Consider the following 15,025-nt stretch of genomic DNA (forward strand, 5'->3'; position numbering starts at 1 on the left):
TGGATGGATAGATAGATAGATAGATAGATAGATAGATAGATAGATAGATAGATAGATAGATCTTGCCAGAGGGAGAGAGAGAGAAATTTTAAGGAATTGGCTAATGTATTTGTAGGGTCTAGCATGTCTGAAATCTACAGGGCAGAGTAGCAGGAGTCCACGTTGCAGTCTTGAGGAGTCTGGAAGGCAGTCTGCAGGAAGAATTTCTCCTCATAAAATAGCTTATCAGTTCTTTTGGTGATTAAAATAAAAAAAAAATTCATTCATGAGCATTAATGAAAGTGGCTATTTTGCAAAAACATTTCATAGGGTAGATGAGGCAGGGGAGGTTTATAATGCACATTCAAGTTAACGAATCTCAATTACAGTGAAAAAATCAAATCGATCTAATGGGAAAGAATATTAAATTTTCCCAGAATGTAAAGGTAAAGGGAAAAATGATTAAAAGAGCTAAAAAGAGAAAATGACAAGTACTGTTTTTGTCATTAAAATAACCTTAGAGTTGAGGTTAATACACTCAGAATTAAACAGATTTATTTAACCCAATCAGTTAATAAAACAATCTAAGTAGGGGTTACAGAGTATCATTAAACTATATCATGTGACAAATTTGAAAAAAGGTCAGAAATACAGGAGTATGTATTTGAACCCAGAAGTCAGGGTTTTAAAACTAAACCTATATGATCAGTATTAACTTGGAATCTTCTATTGTCTTCATAATTACACAAAAAAGAATGGAGCAAGATGGTGTGTCTGTCAGTGGCTTAAGAATTCTCATCTTAGAAATATATAGCCCCCAGTCCTTCATGTTGTTCTCAAACTTTTGACTGATAAATAACTGTATTAAAGTTATCAATTGTCAACCCAGAAACTGCAACCTTCTTGACATCGTAACTACTATAGACAGAATTTTTGTGTCCCCCCATACTTAGTATGTTGTAATCCTAACCCCCAGTGTGGTGGTATTAGCAGGTGGGAGCTTTGGGAGGTGACTGGGCAGTGAGGGTGGAGCCCTCACGAATGGGATTAGTGCCCTTGTAAAAGGGTCCCCAGAGAACAATCTCAACCTCTTCCACCATGTGAGGTTGCAAGGAGAAGTCAGCATCAGTGAACCAGGAATGTGGCCCTCACCAGACACTGACTCTGTTAGCACCTTGATCTTGGACTTCCCATCCTCCAGAACTGTAAGAAATAAGTTTCTGTTGTTCGTAAGCCCCAGTTCAGGGTATTTTGTTCTAGCAGCCCAAACAAACTAAAACAATTACTTTGATTTACCTTAAAGGTAATATCAATTCATCTTATCAGTCAATATCATCTGAACAGGATGATTCTGGCTTTCTTAATGTAAATGCTTTTGTTTTTTGTTTTTAAAAATTTATTTATTTTTACATTCTAAGATGCTGTTGCAGAACAGTTGGGGAGGACAGGCAGAGGGGAAGGGGGAGGTGGATGAGGTGGGAGGAGGAGAAGGAGGGAGGGGGTGTGGTCAAGGCCTGTGGCACCCCCCTCATTCTGGCAGGGGAGCCCAGAGGGTTTCCATTGGTGGCATGGTGGTCAATGCGGAGCTGGATATGGATGACAGAAGGGCATGGCTGAGGCCCTTGGCCCGCCATGGCCCTGGCTTGGGAGCCTATGGCTCTTTTGAATGCAGCTCGGTGGTTGTCACTGGACAGGATGCAGATGTCAGGGGGGCATGGCTGAGACCCTCGGCCCCCCTACCCTGGTTTGGGAGCCCTGGGCACTTCCAGGTACATCTCAGTGGTTGTCACTGGGTTGGGTGCAGACATCTGTAGGATGTGGCTGAGGCCCTTGGCCCTCCACTGCCCTGACTCAGAAGCCTGAAACACTTCCAGATGCTGAGCAGTAGTGGCTGGGCTGATTGCAGATATTGTGATGGTATGGCTGAGGCCCTCAGCCCCCTCCCACCATAAAACCCAGCTCGGGAGCCCAGGGGACTTCCAGTCCTTCCTGATATTATAGGTGTTCTTTGGTGGTGTTAGAAACTTACTGGTTAATATCAGAACTTGGTCTCTGATCTGTGAGGTTTTTGTTTTTTCTCTCAGTTCTGTGTTAGATTATTCACAATTCCCACCACTTAAACTCTGCACTGGAACTAATTTGTTGTCCTTTGCTTACTTCTGAAATGAGCAAAATTCCTGTGGGGACCAGCACTTGAGCTCTCTGGTTGAATTAAATTTCTACTTTGCTGTTGACACCCTGGGGAAGACTTTTTGTGCAGCTCAGATTTTAATTATTGACCTTATTAGCACTTCCAGGTATTGTGAGGTCTGGTACACATGGGTTGTGTGGAAACTCTGGTCTGGGCCTGAGTCTTTTCAGCAAACTGCACCCCCTGCAGTTCTATATTCCTGACCAGTCTCCACTGCATGGTACTGAGCTGACTGCAGAGAAGATCAGGTATCCATGGTGTGCCTCAGTGTTCTCCTGGTGGGCCTGTTTCTCCCACCATCTGCACTCCAAATACTCCCCATGAGCCATCCCATGTACCAGTCCCTTGCAATGACTCACTGGACTCTGAGTGGCTCTTTTTTTCAGTTGTCTGTTGTCCCTTGCTCCTTTGTGGGTCCGCAGTATCCAAGGCCCTCTTCTCCCCTGCCACCTCCAAGCAACTTCATATGAAGAGCACAGTTGTGGCTTTTGCCAGCTCTTGCTCACCAGCACCAGTCTTGAAGTGGTGTGGGTTCAAAATAGTTGGAGCAGTCCTTTCTACTTTCATCAGGGCTTCTATTGCCTTCATGAACTCTGTAGGTCTCTCCTCCAATTCCCTTGAGTTCTAGTGGTCCCAGCTTGACAGTCGCTGCTTTTTAATAATTGTAAATTTGTTGATGATGGGAGACGGTGATGCTGGAGACCATCTATTCCACTATCTTAACCCAAAATCCTAATGTAAATGGTTTTTCATCCCTGGGAAATTCATAATAAAATATAAATCAAACGTGTAGATTTGCCATTTGTGTACTAGGTTTAAGAATAATTTTTGTAATCAGTGGAATAGTCTCTCAATATTTTAATTTAAAGCGTTTGCAGTGTTTAAGAGATTCTGACATATAAGCCTTGTGATTTCTAATAAACTATGTAACTGATTTTAGAGTTTTGGATTTAAGTTGAATGTTATAAAATAATTTTCCAAAATACATAAACTGTATTGAGATGTTTAAGATAATTTGAGATTAACTATGTTTATAAGCTTATTAGGTATACGACTGTTTAAGTACTTAGGGAAAATGTGACAGGGCTGCAAATTTTGAGGTATTTAACAAGGAAATTGAACATAACAATTATAAATGCACCTAAAATATTTAAATAATTTAATTTCCTAAGTTTGTAAGTAATTTAATAGGTTTAAGTTGAAGTGATCGAACATTTATCAAAACCTCTCCCAGAAATAACAGTTCTTACTTATATAACATTGATTCAATTCATAAATTCACAAGATTGACAAAAGACATAAGGGCTTGAAGAAAACTAGGTTTCTCAATTTTCACTTTAATAAACTGCTGAATATTAATTTAAATCTCACGTATCTTTAAATTATTTAAACTCAAAAGCTCCTTCAGAAGACAAAAACTGGAGGTCAGAAACTAAATTTCCAGTTTAATAATTATAGCGATTTCAAGTCAGAAATCATTACAATTGGAATCAGAGTAACATCAATCACGACTGAATTAAACTTTCTCAAGTTGGAGAAACAGCTGAAATGTAGAATTAGCAGTGTTCAGAAGAAGATAAAAGCGATAAAGAGACTCACTATCTAAATATATGCTGGCAAATAGAAGGATGGGCATCCAGCCAGGGAGAAATCTTTAACCAACTAAAAGAAAGATAAAATATCAGTCTGGCTTTGTCAACACTAACTGCCCAAAAACATTGGAAAGGAAAAATAATGCCCTATACTTTTTATTCTCAGGTAAATCATTTTTTATTTATGGGGACAAAAAAAGGATATTCTGAGCAATTTTGCAGGAACTCAAAAAAATGGTTCAAAGATGGGAAAAAATGGTTCAAAGATGGACTTTTAATGGCAAAGAGATTTGTCAAAGTACAGGACTCAATGGGAATGAGACAATACAAATGAATCACAGGTATTCTTTATCTTCACCAGCAACTTGAAATTACAAAAGAATGAGTACATTTTGTAATGATGAATATGCCAGCTATCCTGATTTGATCATCACATATTGTACACAAATACTGATAGCCAACGCCATACCTCACAAACATGCCTAAGCAATTATGTTTCAATAAAAAAAATAAAATTCCAAATTCCAAACCCTGCTATTTCTGGCATCACATTCTTCATTCCACTAATTGGTTGGAATCTCTTACCATTTTTGAATAAAAGTTATAATAATCCCACTGGTAATAGTCTATTAAGTAGCTGTACATCAACAATAGCTTAAATGCTTATGCCTGTAGGTATTGGTCTGTATGAATTACAAAGAAGAGATGCATAGTAGTCATTTTAATTGCCAAGGAATTCTCAAAATTTTTATATTATATTATCCCTTAATTATTATTTAATTGAATAATTATAATTTAATAATATATATTAAATATCCCTTAATATAATAAAAATATTATATTAAGGGATTTGTCATTGATTACTGATTTCTCTTTTTAATTAGGAAGAAACTAATACACCATTTGGAGACAAAATAATCTCTTTCATCAAGGCTTTTTCCATACTGTATTCCTTTGAGGACCAAAGAATGTGCTAAGTAAGCTTAAAATATCAGAAAGATTTCTAAATATGCATATAAAAAATACTATAAGGTAATATGCTAAAATGTTAAATCTGAGTTGTATGTTCTATGTGATTTTAGCTTTTTAAGTTGTACTATTAGAGCAATCTCTCATAAGTATGTATTACTTTTATAATCTGGACAAATTAACATTTTAAAAACTGATGTATACAATGTTCTAAATGCCACATAAGATAGTCATACCTACATAAAAATATGTGCCCAGCAGGAACTAACTAAAGAGTTATTAGTAAGCCAAAGCTGGAACAATTTGAGCAACAATACAACAGCATTGGATTGTAACCCAAAGTAGAAAACAAATATCCACAAGCTCATACTGATAAAAAAAAGATTGCATAAATTATTAAATAGGAGAAAAGAGACAAATCTCCCATGTGGAAAAATTTTAAATAATTGATGTAAATACCTCTCACTTCTTAAGTATGGGCTATGCATGGTGACTTCTTTACAAAGAGTACAGTATGGAGACGCGGGGTGGAGGAGAGTAACTTTACAGTGGAGAAATTTGCAAACACTATTACAGCTAGGTGATCAAGGTCAACATCAAAGTCATTATGCATGTTGCTAGTGTGCACTCTAGGTATGATGTGATGAGAATGGCCCTTTACTTATGTGATCTTCCTCCCCAAACACAAAACCCAGTCTAATCATGAAAAAAACATCAGAGAAACCCCAATCGAGAGACATTCTACAAAACACCTAACTAGTACTCCTCAAAACTGTCAAGGTCATCAAAAACAAGGAAAGTCTGAGAAACTATCATGGCCAAGAGGAAGCTAAGAAGACCTGACAACCAAATGTAATGTGGTATACTGGATGTGATCCTGGAACAGAATAAAGACATTAGGTAAAAATCAAGGGAGTCTGAATAAAGTGTGGACTCTAGTTAATAATAATGCATCAGTATTGCTTCATTAATTGCAACAATCTACCATACTAATGTAAGATGTTAATAATGGGGGAAGCTGGGTGCTGGGAACTCTTCAGATTATCTTCTCAATTTTCCTGTAAATCTAAAACTGTTCTAAATAACAAAGTCTATCAAAAGTCCAGGTCCAACTGCTTATGTGCTATGATTTGAGTCACTCTCACAGAGGTTGTGCCTCCAAACTGTGATGCAGCAAGGCAGTCCCTTCACATCTTGGGTTTCTAAAAGCTTTTCTGAACTTGCAATATAAATGCCTCCTTGAGGATTCATGCCTTGTGTTTGAAAGCCACAGAGGGAAGTGGGGAAAAGTAGTGAACTATACTATTTCTTCCTTTTGATCTCTGGGTGGTGCGTTTTACCTCTACAACAATTTGATTTGGTTAAATGGTGTTAGAACTTTGCCTCTCCTTTTATATTAAAAGGGTTTTGTAACTATCAGTCCAAGCTGATCTTTTTTACCTTCTTCCTCTGCTGTGCTGTGCTTAAGTCATCCTAGGGTTTGTCTCTTTTGTTGATGCGGGATGTTAGAAGTTGCTGTGAGCAGTGTTCCTGGTGCCAAAAATTTGGAAGTAACATAAGTGGAGGAAAAATTGGTTTCTCTTTTGAAAAATGTAAATGTAATACAATACTGTACACAGTCATCCCTCAGTATCTGCAGTGAATTGATTCTAGGACTCTGTGGATATCAAAATCTGCAGATGCTCAAGTCCCTTCTATAAAATGGGTTAGTATTTTTATATAACCTATGCATGTCCTCTTGTATACTTTAAATCATCTCTAGACTACTTATAATACCTAATACAATGCAAACGTTATGTAAATAGTTCTTATACTACATTTTTAAATTTTGTATTATTTTGCATTGTTGTATTGTTTTTTTTTTGAATATTTTTGATCCATGGTTGAATTTGTGGAACCCGCAGATGTGGATGACCAATTATATATACATATTTCATATTTGTGCAGTATATAGAAACATAATACTATGTTATACAACACGATAAGATACTTGTGTCCTCATTACCCAGGTATAACAAACATAAGCAGTTTGTCATATTTGTTTCAGATTTTTTAACACAGGAAAAAAATTTAAATATGTGCCCAGAAAAAAAATGCTATAAAAGACTTATGCAATACATTCCATTCTAAGAATTTATCATTGTGCCTTGAATCAAGTAGGAAGTTAAGATTTACAGCCTCAGGAAAATAACAATAACAATTACAGTGCAAAACTCTGAGAATAGGAACTTAATAGAAATATAAAAACTTAAGAGGAAAGGAAAATATCATACGAGTTTCCTCTTACAGTATCAGGAAGTAATTTATTTCAAAATAAATTTACTTTCCGTAGACTAAAACACAACCTTGGGTCTACCTTTCCTGTAAAAACACAATACTGACACACACATACTAAAACGCACCAGTGTTTTTTTTCTTCCTGGAACTTCCAAAATCACTGAGAGGTCAAATTTGCTTGACTTCTAAATCCTAAACAATTCTAAAGTGAATTGTTCACTTCTGTGTCCCATGTGCACCTTGCACAGAGCCTGCCAACCCATTTGGACCTTCTTCTGAGGAGTACCACGTTCAGGCTGCATAAATGTAGGTCCCCCTCCTGGGTGTGATTTTCACACTCAGGACAAGAGGAAACAATTTCTGCTTGCACCCCACCCCTAATGGTGACATAAAGAGAATAAATTATCCTTTCTTTTGGGGGGGTGTTGGGGGGACACTGGCAGGAACTGGTGGGAAATTCTCCTAGAGCCCGAGAAGTGCATTGGCCCCTCAGGGAAGTCTATTAACTCCTTCAAAACAAAAGACATTTCTTAAGGATCTTCTTAAGCAGGAGTTTTTAAATATTCAAGTGTATAAAAATATTTGAGTACATAAAATTTAATTACCACCCTGGGAATTTGTTAAAAATTCAGATTTCCCAGGCCCCACTTGTAGGAAGACTAATTTGTTAGGAGTACTGCCTGGGAATCTGTATTTAATGATCACAACTCTACCTCTTCCCATTTACGTGAATGTAGATGGTCCTCTGGCCCTCATTCAGAAAGGATGGTCAGGCTACCAGGAATCCTTTTCTTAAAATTGGTCAGGGCCAATTGGCAGCACCAAGTCAGCCCAAGATCCACATATGATACTAATAGGGCTGGTAGGACGATATCTTTCTTTACTGCTCAGTTGGTTGCTTTGGCAACATTAATTCTAATAGAACCAGAAGCAATCAATAGAACTTACCCATTCAATCTCCAGAGGTTTAAAAGATGGACTTAGGTATACCTAAAAATTACGCCCAGTTCTACATGACACATTTTAAGAGTGTTCTGGGATATGTCCAGAAAAAGAAGATAAAGATGGTAAAGGATTTTAAAAGATGGGGAATGGCCAAAAGATCTGAAGGCCCTGGGGGCTGTGAGGAGGACATTGTCTTCAGGGGGCTGAACACTGCTGTCATGAGAAGCTGGGGTGGGCAGTGGGGGATTCATCTGTGTGGTTCCAGAAGGTAAAATGTTATTTAATCCAGCAGATAGTATCTTGATCTCCCTTCCACTCTGTGCATTCAGCTCAATGATTTGTCTCACAAACATCATATGACATCAGTTTATAGCAAAAATGCCAGAAGGTAAAATGTTATTTAATCCAGCAGATAGTATCTTGATCTCCCTTCCACTCCGTGCATTCAGCTCAATGATTTGTCTCACAAACATCATATGACATCAGTTTATAGCAAAAATGAATTTAAGTAATGACCAAAATTTGGTTAAATCTTTGAAATTGAGAACAGCACTTCACTGACTAGTAATTCCAAATTGCCCTTGTACTTCCTCATTTTATCTCCAGGTGTTTGTTCACTCAGCACCCACTCTCTAAAGTGCCTTTCTTCCTCCTCTCTACCTGGAGAACTGCTATTTATTCTTTGAATTAGACAGCTCCTCTAGGAAGCCCTCCTTGATTTCTAGGAAGAGCTAATTCTCTATGAATCTCTCATGTTTCTGCATGTTTTGTGAATGAAGCATTAACTGGTCTTTTGATCCTATATTTTAGAGGATGTTTATACGGCAAACAGCCTTAGAAGATAGATGTAAAGTCTCCCTCTGAAGGAAATGGCAGATTTACTTACTGTGTAGCATGAAAGATACAGGTTCTTTAACCTCAGGGGTGCACAGCTGTGAAACAAACCACTACTTGTGCAGCGTCCACCTGACCCCGTCTGCATCACACTAGTGGGAATTGATAGGAGAGGGAAACCGATACCTGTGTTTGCATGATGAGTAATAGACGCTTTTGTCTTTGACTTGGGAGTCTGTGTCTTCTGCCAGCTTCTGTGAAATTGTGTTGGACTAATTTGTTAGCTTGCAAAGAGGGTAAAATCTCAGACCTTTCACAGTTCTTGATAAGTTGTTTTTCTGGTAAGTGCTTTTATCATGGTGTGATTCATCTTCTATATTGGAATGATACCAGTTTATATTTTGAGATCCTCACAGGAAGTGACTGTTCCTCATTCATCTTTGCTTTCCCAGTATCTAGCACACGACAAGCACTCTCCCCATACAAGAGCAAGTGAAGTTTCAAAAACTGTATATGTAAGGCTACATATTTCAAAGTTTAAAGGGACATATTTAGGGAATGATGAAGTTATCTATTAGTGGTGGAAAGAATTGAAAAGATTTTGCTTATATGTGTCCTTATGTGAATCAATGAGCATTCATAAGTTTAAAAATTTATAATCAGAAGAATTTGGTTGACATTAACTGAACTAAGCACTCAATAAATTGTGTTGAATTAAATTATTATTTGCAATTCTCCTTTTTTCAATTTTATCTATATTTATTATTGTGGGGTACAGTGTGTTGTTTCAATATATGCATACACTGCACAATGATTCAATTAGGGTAAATGGCATAGTTTTGTACCAGTTAGTCCACCCATCTCTTCCCCCAACCCCCAGCCTCTGGTAACCATTACTCTACTCTCTACTTCTATGAGAACTACTTTTTGTTTCCTTTTTAGATTCCGCATATGAGTGGTACCATGTGGTATTTGTCTTTCTGTGCTTAACTTACTTTACTTAACATGATGGCTTCCAGTTCCATCTATGTTGCTGCAAATGATAGGATATACTTTCTTTTTATGGTTGAATAGTATTCCATTGGGTATACATACCACAGTTTTTTTTAATCCATTCATCTGTTGATTGGCATTTAGGTTGACTCCATCTCTCAGCTATTGTGAATGGTGTTGTGATGAACATCGGAGTTTTTGATGTATTTATTTCATTTCCTTTGGGTATATACCCAGTAGTAGGATAGCTGGATCATTAGATAGATCTATTTTTAGTTCTCTGAGGAACCTCCAAACTGTTTTCCATAATGGCTGTGCCAATTTGTATTCCCACCAACAATGTAGGAGGGTTCCCTTTTCTCTACATCCTTGGCAGCATTTATTTTCTGTCTTGTTAGATAATAACCATTCTAACTAAGGTGAGATGATATCTCATTGTGGTTTTTAATTTGCATTTCTCTGATGATTAGTGATTTTGAACATTTTTCCATGTGCTTATTGGCCATTTGTATGTCTTCTTTTGATAATTGTCTTTTCAGGTCCTTTGCCCATTTTTTAATTGGGTTGTTTTTTTGCTGTTGGGTTCTTTGAGTTCCTTATATATTCTGGATATTAGCCCATTGTCTGATGTGTACTTTGTGAACACTTTCCTCCATGACATAGGTTGTCTCTTCACTTTGTTGATAGTGTCCCTTGCTGTGAAGAAGCTTTTTAGCTTGATGAAGTCCCATTTGTCTACTTTTGCTTTAGTTTACTGTGCCTTTGTGGTCTTGCTCAAAAATGCACTGACCACTACCATTTTGCATAGTGTTTCTCTTATGTTTTCTTCTAGTAGTTTCACATTTTTGGATCAAAAATTTAGGTCTTTGATTGATTTTGAGTTGATTTTTGAGTGTGATGAGGGACAGAGGTCTAGTTTCAATTTTCTGCCTGGGGATATCCACTTCTCCCAGCACAATTTATTGAAGAGGCTGTCCTTTTCCCATTGTATATTCTTGGCACCTTTGTTGAAAATCAGTTGTCTGTAAGTACATGTGTTTGTTTCTGGGCTCTCTATTTGTCTGATTTTTATGCCAGTACCATGCTGTTTTGGTTACTATAGCTTTATACTATATTTTGAAGTCAAGAAGTGTGATGCCTCTAACTTTGTTCTTTTTATTAAAGATTGCTTTAGCTATATGGAGTCTTTTTTTGGTTCCATACAAATTTTAAGATAGTTTTTTCTATTTCTGTCAAGAATGTCATTGCTATTTTGATAGGGATGGCATTGAATGTGTAGATTGCTTTGGGGAATATAGATTCAGTTGATGATGTTAATTCTTCCAACCCATGAACATGAGATATCTTTCCATTATTTGTGTTCTTTTCAATTTTTTTCACCAATGTTTCTAGTTTTCATTGTAGAGGTCTTTTACCTTCTGTGTTAAATTTACTCCTAGGTATTTCATTTTCTTGTTAGCAATTGTGAATGGGATTTCTTTCTTGATTTCTTCTTCAGCTATTTCATTATTGGCATATAGGAAGGCTGTTGATTTTTGTTTGTTGATTTTGCATCCTTCCACTATATTGAATTCACTTATTAGTTCTATTAACTTTTTGGTAGAGTCTTTAGGGTTTTCAATATATATAATAATGTCATCTGCAAATAGGGATAGTTTGACTTCCTCCTTCTTAATTTGGATGTGCTTTATTGCTTTTGGTTGCCTTATTGTGCTGGCTAGAACTTCTAGTACTATGTTGAATAAGAGTGGGGAAGTGAGCATCCTTATCTCATTCCAGATTTTAGAGGAAAAGCCTCCAATTTTTGTCCCCTCAGTATATTAGCTGTGGGTTTGTTGTATTGGCCTTTATTGTATTGAGGTACATCCCTTCTACACTTAGTCTGTTGAGTGTTTTTACCATGAAGTGGTGTTGGGTTTTATCAAATGCTTTTTCTGTATCTATTAAAATGATCATATGATTTTTGTCCTTCATTCTGTTGATGTGGTGTATCATATTTACTGATTTGCTATTTTTCAACCATCCTTGTGTCCCTAGGATGAATACCACTTGATCATGGTGTATGATCTTTTTAATGTGTTGTTGGATTCTGTTTGCTAGAATTTTGTTGAAGATATTCACATCTGTGTTCATTAGGGATAGTTGTCTGTAGTTTTCTTTTTTTGTTGGATTTTTTTCTGGTTTTGATATAAGGTTAATGTTGGCCTTATAGAATGAGTTTCAAGTATTCCCTCCTCTTCAATTTTTTGGAAGAGTTTGAGAAGAATTGGTATTAGCTTTTTAAAAAAATGTTTGGTAAAATTCAGAAGTGAATCCATCTGATCCTGGGGTTTTCTTTGTTAGGAGATTTTTTATTACTGCTGCAATCTTATTAGTCATTATTGGTTTGTTTAGGCTTTCCAGTTCTTCATGATTCAACCCTGGCAAGTTGTATGTGTCTAGGAATTTTTCTATTTTTTCTAGGTCTTCCAGTTTGTCTGCACATAATTGTTCATAGTATTCTCTTATGATCCTTTGTATTTCTGTGATATCAGTTGTAATGTTTCCTTTTTCTTTTCTGATTTATTTGGATCTTCTCTTTTTTTATTCATTAGTATAGCTAAAGATATAGTGGTTTTGTTTATCTTTTTGAAAAACCTACTCTTTGTTTCTTTGATCTTTTTCACATTTTTAAAAATCTCTACTTTATTTCTGTTCCTTCTAATTTGTTATTTCTTTCCTTCTATTGATTTTGGGTTTGGCTTTTTCTTGTTTTATAGTTTTCTGAGTTGTAATTTTAGGTTGCTTATTTGAAGTCTTTCTTCTGTTTTTCTGTAGGCATTTATTGCTATAAACTTCCCCCTTAGAACTGCTTTTGCTGTATCACATAAGTTCTGATATGTTGCATTTTTATATTCATTTGTCTCCAGGAATGTTTTACTTTCCTTTTTGATTTCTTCTTAGACACATTCATTGTTTAGGAGCATGTTGTTTAATCTTCATATCTTTATATGGCTTCTAGTGTCCCTTTTTTTTTGTTGATTTCTAGTTTTATTCCATTGTGGTTGACAAGGTAGTTGATATGATTTTAATTTTTAGAAATTTGTTGAAGCTTGTTTTGTGACCTAATATGTGGTCTATTCTAGAGAATGTTCCATGTGCTGCTGAGAAGAATGTGCATTTTTCGACATTCTCCCTTTAAATGCACTTGTTAAAAGTAAACTTCTTAAAAAAGAGAAGAGTAGTAGGGGTGAAGGTGAGGGTGAAGTTATGGAAAAATCAAGAGCAATTTAAGAACACATATTTGTGGCTAGGAGAAAGGTCCCTCAGGGGATGAGAAATGGATTGGTCCAAGGGAACATTATTAGGCTCAGCCAGCCAATGCCTTGTCAGGAGCTCTCTGCTAATATTTTCCAGCTAATTTTTACCTCTACTTATTTCCTACTGGTTATCATCAATCTCCCATGTCTTCCCTAGTTCAGCACCATAAGCAATAAGAACATATGACCAGAATCAGAAATATATTCACCTAAATACACATTTGTAATGAACAATGATAACCTATCCTAGCACTCTTTTCTCCTAAACCAGGAATTTATTTACAACCTAGTTCTCCAGCTACCCCTTACCAATCAGGAGGAGCTGATATATGCGTTAAATCTATATGCCATTCCAGAATAGAATTCCCTCAGGAATAATTTTTTGAAATGTGATATTAATAAAGGACAAATCCACCCAAAAGGGTATCCCCGAACAAATGATAAACCTAGTCACTTTGGTCCTGAAGAAGTGCAATCAGACAAGTAATTTATGAAATCAGGAATTAAACTTCCACAGAGATGAACACCATATTTTTTACAGAGTACAAAAACACTCGGCCACAGCACCTCTATACTTCTTTGGGTCACTCCCTCCTGTGTCCCCCCCGCCCCCCACACTGATTTTTCCTCATAGAGAAAGGAGGAGAAGCAGAAAGAAGAGAGTGGAGGGGGAGGAAGTTCTTGTTCTGCCCATTCATTGTGTAACTAAGCCATAGTCCTCAGGGCACAACCATTTCTTCTCTCTTAAAGGGTCCTTTCCCTAGCTTTGAGCCTACATCCTTAAACTGCTGCCAATGTTCCTAGCACCATTTCTGCTTTGTGATGACTGTCTCTCACTGCATGCTCCTCACGGCTCTCCCCAACATGGGCATTGGCCTGTTACCCACCCCAGCTATGTCGGGCTCTCTTTGCCTTCAATTGGTTAATCTGATAAATGCATCCATGGGACTATGTTTTTACCATAGGGCCTCACTCTCTTTAGAGGTTACAAGAATATTTTAGCATTGGCCTTCCAGACAAAAGGCCAGCAAAATTGTTGTCTGTCCAAGGAGTGAGTCTTTGCGGCATTTCAGTACAGGCTAATCTCCGGATTATACAGAGTGCTTCCTGAGTAAGGAGGAGTAGTGGAACACAGCACTTAAAATCTTTGGCTTTCCAATCTGACGAACCATGTTCTAATCCTGGATTTGCCACTTATTAACTTCAGCAAGTCATTTACTTTCTCCAAGTTTCCTTTTCTATAGGATGAAAATGATAATGACAATTAGTTAATTGAATCATGAGTTGCATTTGGCATACTGCTTGGTACATAGTAAGCACTGAATAAATATTAACTGGTCTCATTTAAAAAAAATTATTGAATCATAATTAATTATACATATTTTTCGGGTTCAATGTTGACATATGTTGATCAAATCAATATTACTAGCACATACATTGTTACAAATCATACTTATTCCTTATGACCCTTGTTGTCCAATTTCTCCCCATCCCCCTCGCCCTCCCCCCTCTAATTACCCTAGATTTCTTCTATCCTTCTGAAAGAGTAATGGTTACTCTGTTGATTTTTTGCCTAGATGATCTGCCCAATGCTGAGAGGTGTGTTCAGGTCCCCCAATATTATCATAGAGCAGATGCTTCTTCTGTCACTCTGGAATGGGCTTTGTGGAGAGAGACATCCTCTTCTTTGATTTGGTCTCTGCTGGTGACTCTCCTTGTGTCAATGCACTCCAGTGGCTGGCAGACCATCTGCCTGGTGGTTGTGGTGTCTAGCCGCTTTTGTGGCAGTCTTGGTTATTGTGGTGACTGTGGTGGGCCACTCACATGGAGGTGATGTTTTGGGCATGCTCCTTACCTAGGTGGTGGTGGCGATGGCAGTGTGCCTGGTTGTGGGAGGAGGGTCTAGTCCCTGGCTCCATGCTTCTGGACCTTGGGTGGGTCCTGTG

Source organism: Galeopterus variegatus, unplaced genomic scaffold (assembly GCF_000696425.1).
Source record: "Galeopterus variegatus unplaced genomic scaffold, G_variegatus-3.0.2 Scaffold506, whole genome shotgun sequence".
Lineage (NCBI taxonomy): Eukaryota > Metazoa > Chordata > Mammalia > Dermoptera > Cynocephalidae > Galeopterus > Galeopterus variegatus.